Source organism: Mustelus asterias, chromosome 3, assembly GCF_964213995.1.
Source record: "Mustelus asterias chromosome 3, sMusAst1.hap1.1, whole genome shotgun sequence".
NCBI lineage: Eukaryota > Metazoa > Chordata > Chondrichthyes > Carcharhiniformes > Triakidae > Mustelus > Mustelus asterias.
In genome coordinates, this window is record NC_135803.1 from 153,690,480 (window position 1) to 153,703,218 (window position 12,739).

Here is a 12,739-nt window from a genome sequence, read left to right on the forward strand (position 1 = left end):
AAGCAGCCAGCATAATGAAGGACCCCACGCACCCTCGACATTCTCTCTTTCACCTTCTTCTGTCGGGAAAAAGACACAAAAGTCTGAGGTCACGTACCGACCGACTCAAGAGCAGCTTCTTCCCTGCTGCCATCAGACTTTTGAATGGACCTACCTTGCATTAAGTTGATCTTTCTCTACACCCTAGCTATGACGGTAACACTACATTCTGGTCTCACCAGTCATGTCAAGAATGCATCAAACTGCAGTGGAAGCAAGTCGCTCGTGATCGCGAGGGGCTGTGTAGGGGGAGGAGGCGGGAGTCCAAACAAGAGGGTGGGAGGAGGAGCAGTCATTCATTATCACACCCGTTGAAATTTCAATTAAAAGACAGGAGGGGCAGTAAATTAATGCCCCTCCACCCCTTGCAATAGCAAACACCCAATTAAGGTGTAAATTAGGCCACGGTGCATTTAACTGGGCCTGAAAAATGGGTTGTCACATTAACGGCAGGTTTTCCCTGTTAATAATTCTGATGGAGTAACACTGAGATCACATCCAATTCATCAGTCTGCGCTCCTTCGCTCTCTGCGTTGGTGGAAGCGATTGTGTCGGGCAATCTTATTAAAAAGCCGATGGATAGAAAGAACTGGCTGAAGAGTTTCTAATTGAATATGGAGTAATTTTCTAACACATCTCTTCGCGTCGTGACATCCCCAGGGCAGGACTCCCCCTGTTCCTTTTGTGAACAGCTCAAAACTGCCCACGGAGCAAAGTCTCTGGAGTCAACGGTGGCGGAGGTGGGGGTGAAAGTGAAAGAGCACTTGGAAGGAAATGATTTGCCCGGTGTGGCTGTTTGACTGCGGGATGCATCACTGGAAGCGACAGTCAAAGAATATTCTCTTCATAGAAGGTGAAATGCAGAGAAATGTCAGCAAAGATCGAATGGGAGAGAATGTGAGGGAAAGGACCGGCGACAGGGACTGGAGTACATCACTCGAATTATACAGGCAGCCTTAGCTCGATGGGGCGAATGGGCTCCTTCTGTGCTGCAATTTACATCGAAACTATAGCACAGGAACAGGCCATTCGGCCCAGCTGGTCTATGTTCAGGCTTATCGCTTCACATGTGTCTCCTCTTACCCTTCTCCATCCAAGTCCATCAACAAATCCTTCCGTTCCTTCCTCCCTCATCTATTTATCCAGGTTTCCCCCAAATGCAGCAAGTATTCAACTCAACTCCTCCAGCCACTCTCTGGGTGAAGATATTTCACAGAATCACAGGCACAGAAGGAGGCCATTTGGCCCATCGTATCTGCACCGGCTCTGCAAACGACCTGGTGCCATTCCCCTGCCGTTTCCCTGTACCTTGTTTCTATTCAAGTAATCATCTAATACCGTGTTGAACACCTCCTGGATAGAGTGGACGTGGAGAGGATGTTTCCACCAGTGGGAAAAACTAGAACCAGAGGACACAACCTCAGGCTAAAGGGACGCTCCTTTAAAACAGAGATGAGGAGAAATTTCTTCAGCCAGAGAGTGGTGAATCTGTGGAACTCTTTGTCGCAGAAAGCTGTGGAGGCCAGGTCATTGAGTGTCTTTAAGACAGAGATAGATAGGTTCTATATAGATTAATAAGGGGTTCAGGGGTTATGGGGAAAAGGCAGGAGAATGGGGATGAGAAAAATATCAGCCATGATTGAATGGCAGAGCAGACTCGATGAGCCGAGTGGCCTAATTCAGCTCTTATGTCTTACGGTCTCCATTGAACCTACCTCCACCACACTTCCAAGCAGTGAATCCAGACCCTTTTTTTCTATTCACTTGTGGGACATGGGCATCGCTGGCTGGCCAGCATTTATTGCCCATCCCTAGTTACCCTAAAGGGCAGTTGAGAGTCAACCATATTGCTGTGGCTCTGGAGTCACATGTAGGCCAGACCAGGTAAGGATGGCAGATTTCCTTCCCGAAAGGACATTAGCGACCCAGATGGGTTTTTCTGAGAATCGACAATGGTTTCATGGTCATCAGTGGATTCTGAATTCCAGATATTTTTTAATTGAATTCAAATTCTACCATCTGCTGTGGCGGGATTTGAACCCGGATCCCCAGAACATTAGCTGAGTTTCTAGATTAATAATCTAGCGATAATAACAGTCGGCCATCGCCTCCCCTAAACCACCCGCTGTGTGAAGAAGCCTTTTCTCACATCACATTTCACCCAAATTCTCTGTTGGTTTCCAGTGGGACTTGGTTTGGGTTGGAACCAGCTACAGGATGGTTATCATAGAAACCCCCCCCACAGTGCAGAAGGAGGCCACTCGGCCCATCGAGTCTGCACCGACCACAATCCCACCCAGGCCCTACCCCCACACATTTTACCCACTAATCCCTCTAACCTACGCATCCCAGGACTCTATGGGGCAATTTTTTTTTTTTAACCTGGCCAATCAACCTAACCTGCACATCTTTGGACTGTGGGAGGAAACCGGAGCACCCGGAGGAAACCCACGCAGACACGAGGAGAATGTGCAAACTCCACACAGACAGTGACCCGAGCCGGGAATCGAACCCGGGACCCTGGAGCTGTGAAGCAGCAAAAATATGGAACGCTTCACGAATTTGCGTGTCATTACGTGTTATTACACCACTCTCCCCATCTAACCCCTCCCTATGCTATCCCGAAAGAAACTGAACCAGGATGCTCTGTGGTGCATCTGTGTGGAGCTCAGTTTTTACCCAGGTGTGAGGTTCCAATGTGCCAGGAGGCTGTTTGCCAACGACCTAGTTTTTGAATGAAACTGTTGTAAGTCATTCATACAGACTGCGATTGCAATCTTCATGAATGTCGCTCTGATAACAATCTTCATCTTTCTCAGGGAATCTAGCAAATATTGTCTGGTAAATTTTATTATTGTGGGATGAAGTCTTTATCTGGTACTAAAGGCTCCTGAGCAGCTGAATGTCTGAGTTGAGACGGTTAGATTTTTAACACAACAGGAAGACCAGAACATTCTGGAATGTTTTTTTTGTCTTTAGGTTGTGGGAGATACTGTCAACATTTGCTGCCTGTACCGAATGGCCATCCAGAAGGTGGTGATGGTGAGCCGCCTTCCTGAACCGCTGCAGTCGGTGGCACAGTGGTGTTGTCGCTAGACTAGTAATCCAGAGACCCAGCATAATGCTCTGGGGACCCGGATTCGAATCCCACCACAGCAGATCATGAAATTGGAATTCCAACGAAAATCTGAAATGAAACATCTACTGATGACCATGAAACCATTGTTGAGTGTCGGAAAAACCCATCTGGTTCACTAATGTCCTTTAGGGAAAGGAATCTGCCGTCCTTACCTGGTCTGGCCTACATGTGACTCCAGAGCCACAGCAATGTGGTTGACTCTCAACTGCCCTCAGGGATCAGCAATAAATGCTGGCCCAGCCAGCGACGCCCACATCCCATTAACAAATAAATTTAAAGTGTCCATCTGGTCTGGGTACACCCAAAGTGCTGGCAGGGAGGGAGTTCCAGGATTTTGACACAGCAACAGTGAAGGAACGGCGATATATTTCCAAATCAGGATGTGTGTGCGACTTGCAGGTAGCGGTGCTCCCATGCGTCTGCTGCCTTCGCCTTTCCAGATAGCAGAGGTCAAGGATTTGCAAGGTGCTTTTCAAGGAGCCTGAGTGAGTTGTTGCAGTGCATCTTACACACTGCTGTCCCTGTGCGTCGGTGGCAGAGGGAGTGAATGTTTATGATGGTTGTTGGGTGCCAATCAAGCGGGGCCGCTTTGTCCTGGATGGTGTCCAGCTTCTCGAGTGTTGTTCTTGGATGGAATGCTGCCACTTGATCCATCTGCCTTCCCTCTCCCCCACACACAAGCTGCCGGGTTCAGTGGGCATCACCATTCCAGACAGAGGGAGGCTGCAGACAGTCGAGAGTTTAGTTGTTGGCATTTCCCATTGCTGGTTAATCACAGGCCAGGGGACGTCCCTAAACAGTCAAGTGTTATAACTCAGGAAATACTGGATCAAACACCACACCCCCTCCATCCTGTATTCTTATTTGTATAGTTCTGCCGACCTGTCTCGACTTGCTTTGTGTTCACATATTTTCGTAGGACGTAGGGATATTTAATCATAGATCCCTACAGTGCAGGAGAAGGCCATTTGGCCCATCGAGTCTGCACCGACCACATCCCATCCAGGCCCTATCACCAGAACTCAAAATATTTACCCAGCTAATCCCCCTGACACTAAGGGGAAATTTAGCATGGCCAATGCACCTAACCAGCATGTCTTTCGGACTGTGGGAGGAAACCGGAGGGAAACCCACACGGGGACAATGCGCAAACTCGGCACAGTCAGTGACCCAAGCCGGGAATTGAACCCGGGTCCCTGGCGCTGTGAGGCCGCAGTGCTAACCCACTGTGCCACCCATATTCTTGTAACTTAGACAGTGCAATGGCCAGTTTGTGCACAGCGAGATTCCATATGCAGGCAATATGACGATGTGTTTCAGTGCTGTTAGATGTAAAGGTAAACACGCTGGCACAGGGAGAAGTACAGTAAGAAGTCTCACAACACCAGGTTAAAGTCCAACAGGTATATCTGGTATCACAAGCTTTCGGAGCGCTCCTCCTTCACTAGGTGAGTGTGGGAGGAAACTGGAGCAGCTGGAGGAAACCCACACAGGCACGGGGAGAACATGCAAACTCCACACAGACAGTGACCCAAGCCGGGAATCACACTCGGGTCCCTGGCGCTGTGAGGCAGCAGTGCTGACTGCTAACTCCTGACCCAGGTTGGGAATTGAACCTGGTGCTGTGAGACTTCTTACTGTGTCCACTCCAGTCCAACGCCGACATCTCCACTTCACAGAGAGAAGTGCCACGCTCTTGTTCGGAATAGTCAGCGTGCAGTTTTTAATATCCACCTGGGAGCACAGAGAGGCCCGCGGTTAAACATCTCATTCAATCAGTTCAGTGCGAGACGCCGCGGTTCAGAGACACATTTAAAGCCACACATCTTGGAGCCATGTGAGTTAAATCAGCCCTTTTAAGGTAATTGGTTTCCAAAGCGATATCAACTATCCAGTGAGCCAGCAGTTTTACAACAGACTTGAATGCGTTCCAAGAAGATCAGAAACCCCTAGCAGATTGGTCACATCACTCCTTGGATTAAAAGCATCAATACACACCCAGAGGACAGAAGGGGCAACAGTGATACTCAAGGTTAAAGCAGCCTCATCGGATGTGGGCATATAATAAATGTAATGAAATCTGATTTGTACACACGGCACACAGTCCCAAGAGCTTCCCATCATAACACAGAAAACAATGTGCTCGGAGCGCGATCCACAGGAATAATTGAAGAGTTTCAACTGCCTGGAAGCTCACATCAATCGCAGTGTCAAACACGACACCTTCCACAAAGGACTTGAAAACGCACTGATTCCACCTCCCCCAGCCCCCCCTGTCCGCCCCCCCCCCCCACTCAACCTGCAACCCCTGGCCCAGGCCCCCCGTCCCCGACTCAACTTACAACTCCTGCCCCAGCTCCCCCTACCCCCCCACTCAACTTGCAACCCCTGCCCCAGCTCCCCCTACCCCCCACTCAACCTGCAACCCCTGCCCCAGCTCCCCTACCCTCCCACTCAACCTACAACCCCTGCCCCAGCTCCCCCTACCCCCTACCCACTCAATCTGCGACCCCTGCCCCAACTCCTCCCAACCCCCCCACTCAACTTGCAACCCCTGCCCCAATGCAGCCCGCGTGCCTTGACAAAACCAAACAGCTTAGGAGGTGTCATGGGGACCCGAGTGACATTTCTCAGCCCAGAATGAGGCCAGTAGTCCCCCCCCCCCCCCCCCCCCCCCGCCTCGCCTCCCCAAAAAGGACAATTTGTTGAATCTTCCCAACAATCCAAAATGATTCCCTGGCCATATTTACTCAGACAATACACATCTCTTTAACATGTGTTTTATGTTCCCTCCACCCACATTGTCTGTACCTTTAAGACCTGGCTGGCTGTAGGATTCGCATTCTAATCAGTATTCTGCAACTTGATTTTGTGCCTGTGCCCTGTTTGAGAGCACATTTCCACTCCATCTGACGAAGGAGCAGTGCTCCGAAAGCTTATGGTATTTGCTACCAAATAAACCTGTTGGACTTTAACCTGGTGTTGTGAGACTTCTTACTATATTTACTCAGGCCAGCTTCACATTTCCAGAGTCTCAAACTGCCCTGGGCTTGTTTTCATTCATTCGTGGGACATGGGCGTCACTGGCTGGCCAGCATTTATTGCCCATCCCTAGATGCCCTTGGAGGGCAGTTGAGAGTCAACCACATTGCTGTGGCTCTGGAGTCACATGTAGGCCGGACCAGGTAAGGGCGGCAGACTTCCTTCCCTAAAAGACATTCGTGAACGAGATGGGTTTCTCCAACAATCGACAATGGTTTCATGGTCAACTGGAACCAGAGGGCGCAACCTCAGGCTAAAGGGACAATCCTTTAAAACAGAGATGAGGAAGAATTTCTTCCGCCAGAGAGTGGTGATTCTGTGGAACGCTTTGCCTCAGAAGGCCGTGGAGGCCGGGTCATTGAGTGTCTTTAAGACAGAGATAGGTAGGTTCTTGATTAATAAGAGGATCAGGGGTTATGAGGAAAAGGCAGGAGAATGGGGATGAGAAAAATATCAGCCATGATTGAATGGCGGAGCAGACTCGATGGGCCGAGTGGCCTAATTCTGCTCCTAGGTCTTATGGTCTTACAGTCATCAGTAGATTCTTAATGCCAGATTTTTTTTATTGAATTCAAATTCCACCATCTGCCGTGGCGGGATTCGAACCTGGGTCCTCAGAACATTAGCTGAGTTTCTGGATTAAAAGTCCAGCGCCAGTACTACTCGGCTGAAATGACGTTCTCTCAGCTACTAGTCCAATAACATCACCAAACACACCATCGACTCTGTCCCTAGATCCGTCCTGGCATTAGTAAACACCTAAGGTCAACAAGAGGATTACCAAGGACAACTCGGGATGGCCATTCAGAAGCGTAGCCCGCGGCAACGGAGGTCCATTAGCCGGTTGCTCAGAAACAAAGGTTTCACTCAGTGCGCGCAGGGACTGCGACGTATTATTGTACAAGATGCGCAATTATGATACAGGGATGTAACTTGTGTGGAATGCACAAAAACATCTGTTTTTGCTCAGGAAGATAACCATTTTCCATCGAACCCGACCAGGTCTACAAAAGGCAAACAGGCTTTAATTACCTCCGTCATTTTGTAAGAAGGGTTTAGCTGAAGCAAACCATGGCACCAAACCTTGAAATAGGCTCAGCGAGTCAAACACTGTCCATCATTAATCCGGACAAGCTGGTCATTCGCAAAAATGCAGCCTCAGGGCGAATGGTCAGCGAGCACCTCAAGGCCTCCAATTTGCACCCTCCCCCCCACTCTGGAAAAGGGCCAGGGCCATCAATCGAGAACCCCACCTCACGCAGGCCTGGGATGGGCAATCCAACACCACCCCACACAGGGCCTGGGACAGGCAATCCAACACCACCCCACACAGGGCCCGGGACAGGCAATCCAACACCACCCCACACAGGGCCCGGGACAGGCAATCCAACACCATCTCACACAGGCCTGGGGGAAATTGGCATGTCAGCTATGACTCTCACCAACTTCTATAGATGCACCATAGAAAGCATTCTTTCTGGTTGTATCACAGCTTGGTATGGCTCCTGCTCTGCCCAAGACAGCAAGAAACTACAAAGTTTCATGAACGCAGCCAAGCCCATCACTCAAACCAGCCTCCCATCCATTGACTCTGTCTACACTTCTCGCTGCCTCAGAAAAGCAGCCAGCATAATTAAGGATCCCACTCACCCCAGACATTCTCTCTTCCACCTTCTTCCATCGGGAAAAAGATGCAAAAGTCTGAGGACACGTACCAACCGACTCAAGAACAGCTTCTTCCCTGCTGCCATCAGACTTTTGAATGGACCTACCTCGTACTAAGTTGATCTTTCTCTACACCCTAGCTATGACTGTAACACTACATTCTGCACTCTCTCCTTTCCTTCTCTGTGAACGGTATGCTTTGTCTGTATAGCGCGCAAGAAACAATACTTTTCACAGTGTGTTAATACATGTGACAATAATAAATCAAATCAAATCATCAGTCGAGAACCCCACCTCACACAGGCCTGGGGGCCTGAAAGCCAGCTACCCACCACCACACTCCTCCCTCCCCCCACAGCTCCTTTGCCCCTCGTGCAGCCTCGGGGTCTGCAAACTGACTCCCCTGCACAGGCCTGGGACCTGACATCCTATCAGTTTGCCAGCTGAAGGCCTGATATGCAATCACTCGGCCTCTCAATTACCTCAGTTCAATCGCTTCCCCAATCTCTCAGAAACCTTCCCTTTCTTATCTCCAGAAGGAAGGCAGGCCTCCAGTCACGACAGGCAGATTGATCAGAGTACCAGGTTCTGCGGGTGACGCGGGGAGCAGAGTGCGTTTGTGTGAAACGAGGCAAAGTTACACCACAGGGGCCAACTCAAAATAATCTTCCCATCTGCACCTCCCAGCTGAGAGTATAAATGTATCATGAGCAATTGGAGACCATTATAGCAAGCAAGGCATGGCCCACCAGCCTTTGCAAACACTCTGAAAGCGAAGTGTTTCGTCCTATCCGTCTACATGTTCCAACCCTTTCAAATTCTTCAAGTATTTATTCACTTCCCGTTGAAAAGCTGTTGCTTCCAATGCTGTCTCTTGCAGGGTGTGCTACATTCTAGCACTGTTATTTCAGCTGTAATAGGAAAGATGCTCGACTCCAACCAGGACAAAGCAATTCCCTTGGACCTTACCTCATCAACCAGCTTAAGAAACATTCACTCCTTCCACCACCGACGCACAGCGGCTGCCATGTGCTACAAGATGCATCGCAGCAACTCACCAAAGCTCCTTCGACAGCATCTTCCAAACCCTCTACCATCTCGAAGGACAAGGGCAGCCTGGGAACACCACCACCTGCAAGTTCCCCTCCAACCCACTCACCATTCTGGCTTGGAAATATATCTTCCGTTTCTTCACCATTGCTGGGTCAAAGTCCTGGAAGTCCTTCCATAACAGCACTGTGGGTGTACCGACACCACATGGACTGCAACAGCCCAAAAAGGTAGCTCACCACCACCTTCGAGGGCAATTAGGTATGGGCAACAAATGCTGGCCCAGCCAGTGATGCCTAAGTTCCAAAAGAAAAAATTCCTAATCCTCCCCCGCCCCCAGTACTCCTTCCTATTTGTCCTCACTTGATACGACTGGAAGAAATAGTTTTCCTCTATTTATTCTTTTATCAGATGTCCTCAGGTGCCTCTGGTCTAGTACCTGTAATCTTTGCTCATCTGAGGGAATCCCTACTCTACCTTCCCCATGGCTTTGGCATCATCCTCAAAGTAGAGGTGGCACAGTGGTTAGCATTGCTGCCTCGCAGCGCCAGGGACCCAGGTTCGATTCCTGGCTTGGGTCACTGTCTGTGTGGAGTTTGCGTGTTCTCCCCGTGTCTGTGTGGGTTCCCTCCAGGCGCTCCGATTTCCTCCCACACTCCACAGATGTGCAGGTTAGGTTGATTGGCAATGCTAAATTGCCCCTTGCTGTCATGGAGATTAGCAGGTTAAATATGTAGGGCGATGGGGATAGGGGATAGGCGATGGGGATTGTTTTCTGTGCAGGTTTGATGGGCTGAATGGCCTCTTTCTGCACTGTAGGGATTCTAGTGGTCATCCCAGAACCATTGAGAGTTCTCCGCCTCTGAGAATGGAGGGCTTGTTTTCTTGACAAGCTTCAACTGCTGGGATGAAACCGCAGTCCATATTGGGGATAGATTCGCCCAAAGACCAATTCTCACCTTGACCCTCCAGTGAACCCAAGATTTCAGACAGTTTTCAGGTGACAACAACATGGGGCCACCGTCACCAAACAAAGATGGCGTGCTTCACAATCCAGCGCCAAGTCCCAACATCCTCTCTGCCCTCAGCCTTCAGTGAACCAGATGGGGGTCTTTGCGACAATCGATGGTTACTGAGGCCAGCGTTAAATGACAGATTTGATTCAGAGAATTTAAATTCCACCAGCGGCCCATGGTGGGATTTGAACCCGTGTCCCCAGACCAGCAGCCTGGGGCCTCTGGATTACATTCCAGTGACATTGCCACAATGCTACCAGCTCTAGAAATGTTCAAAGAATATGGCTAAAAAACAAAAGAACAAAGAACAGTACAGCACAGGAACAGGCCCTTCGGCCTTCCAAACCTGCGCCGAACATGATGCCTGCCTAAACTAAAACCATATGCATTTACAGGGTCCGTATCCTTCCATTCCCATCATATTCATGTATTCATCTAGTTGCCCCTTAAACATCTTTCTTATCGTCCTAATGATTTTTACTCCAGCGGTGTTCGAGAGATTTATATTAAATTCTTAGAGACTCCAGGCCAATCTCCTACTTCATGGGATGTGGGTATCTCCAGCTGGGCCAGCATTCAATTGCCCATCCTGAATTGCAGTTTCCCGAACTGCAGAGGGCAGTTAAGAGTCACCCACATTGCTGTGGGCTCTGGAGTCACTTGTAGGCCAGACCGGGTAAGGGCGGCAGATTTCCTTCCCCGAAGGACATCAGTGAACCAGGTGGGTTTTTATGACAATGGCTATCATCAGACTTTTAATTCCAGATTTTTATTGAGTTCAAGTTTCACCATCTGCTGTGGCGGGATTCAAACCCAGTTCCCGGAGCATTACCCTGGGTCTCTGGATTACAAGCCGAGCGACAGTACCGCTACACCACCGCCTCCTCTCCTTGGCATGGGATGCAAGGTAATAACTCAAGAATTGTTCAGCAAACCACTAAAGGATGAAGATTTCACCAAAGGCTATTTCTAAAACATCTGTGTAACATTCCTACGTACTGCATTTTATATCATTAGTCCCACAAATGAGGAGTGCCAATGGCTACACCTTTGATTTTGATTTGATTTATTATTGTCACATGTATTAGTATACAGTGAAAAATATTGTTTATTGCGCGCTATACAGATGAAGCATACCGTTCATAGAAAAGGAAACGAGGGAGTGCAGAATGTAGTGTTATAGTCATAGATGGGGTGTAGAGAAAGATCAACTTAATGCAAGGTCGGTCCATTCAAAAGTCTGACGGCAGCAGGGAAGAAGCTGTTCTTGAGCCGGTTGGTTTGTGACCTCAGACTTTTGTATCTTTTTCCTGACGGAAGAAGGTGGAAGAGAGAATGTCCGGGGTGTGTGGGGTCCTTAATTATACTGGCTGCTTTGCCGAGGCAGCGGGAAGTGTAGACAGAGTCAATGGATGGGAGGCTGGTTTGCGTGATGGACTGGGCTACATTCACGACCTTTTCTAGTGAAAGAATGCTTTCTATGTTGCATCTGTAAAAGTTGGTGAGAGTCATAGCGGACATGCCAAATTTCCTTCGTCTTCTGAGAAAGTAGAAGCGTTGGTGGGCTTATTGCTAATTGTGAGCAATCCCATCACAGAAATCACAAATTATATATCGCAGGTACACTTTTCCAAACACCTTCAGTACATGACTATCCATTGATTACAGGATTGAGAGTGCGGCTGAGGCCCAATGGGGAAGGTCCCTCACAACCTCACTGCGGGAATGGTTCTTTCCAAGATCGTTCTTGGGTCAGTTAACCCCACGTCCCTGCATCCTCCACTGGGACGCAAACAAATGCGACCGGGAGCCACTTCCAAACATCTTCAGGTTAGGGAAAACACAATCAGCTTTTGCCTCGCGATAAGAGGGCGGCCACTGAGGGCATCTTGAGAATAGGATGGGAATAGAGGAATATGGTCCCCGGAAGGGTAGGGAGTTTTAGTTCGGACGGGCAGCATGGTCAGCCATTGAGGATTGAGATGTCTTCGCTCACAGGGGTTGTCGATCTTTGACATTCCTTGCCCCAGAGGGTGGTGGGTGCTCAGTTATTGAGTATATTCAAGGCTGAGATCAATAGATTTTGGGGTACTGGGAGTTATGGGGCTGGCACAGGATGGCAGAGTGAGGGAGAAGATTGGCCATCTTATTGAGTGATGGAGCAGGATTGAGGGGCTGAATAGAACAAAGAACAAAGAAACTTACAGCACAGGAACAGGTCCTTCAGCCCTCCAAGCCTGCACTGACCATGCTGCCTGACTGAACTAAAACCCCCCATCCTTCTGGGGACCATATCCCTCTATTCCCATCCTATTCATGTATTTGTCCAGACGCCCCGTAAATGTCACTATAGTATCTGCCTCCATTACCTCTCCCGGCTGTGAGTTTCAGGCACCCACCACCCTCTATGTAAAAAACTTGCCTCGTACATCTCCTTTAAACCTTGCCCCTCACACCTTAAACCCGTGCCCACCGGGAATGGTCCAGGCCAACAATTATTTTAAATGTCAAGTCACCTCCATAGTGGTTTTTGTGGAAAATGCAACAGTTGAGTAATTACATAAGGAGTGGAGTCTATCCGAGCAGTGTCACCCCAACCAACACTCAAACCAAACTCCTCTAGACTCTCGCCAACCAGCTGTCGGTGACAGTGAAGCAACAACACATCGTGAGACCTGAAACACACCGTCTGACAGCACCCGCTCCTCACTAAATGCGCAAAACACACTCCAATATTGGCTAAAAGCCGAGCCACCTTCCAACCGGAACTTCCAAACAAATCAGGTCA

At 49.2% G+C, this 12,739-nt stretch overlaps 1 protein-coding gene across 1 annotated transcript in view; it reads right to left on the minus strand.

Moving 5' to 3' along the window:
- Nucleotides 1-12,739, minus strand: part of LOC144491732 (plexin-A1-like) — a 524,825-nt gene that overhangs the window by 455,935 nt on the left and 56,151 nt on the right. The gene's annotated exons all lie outside the window — the stretch shown is intronic.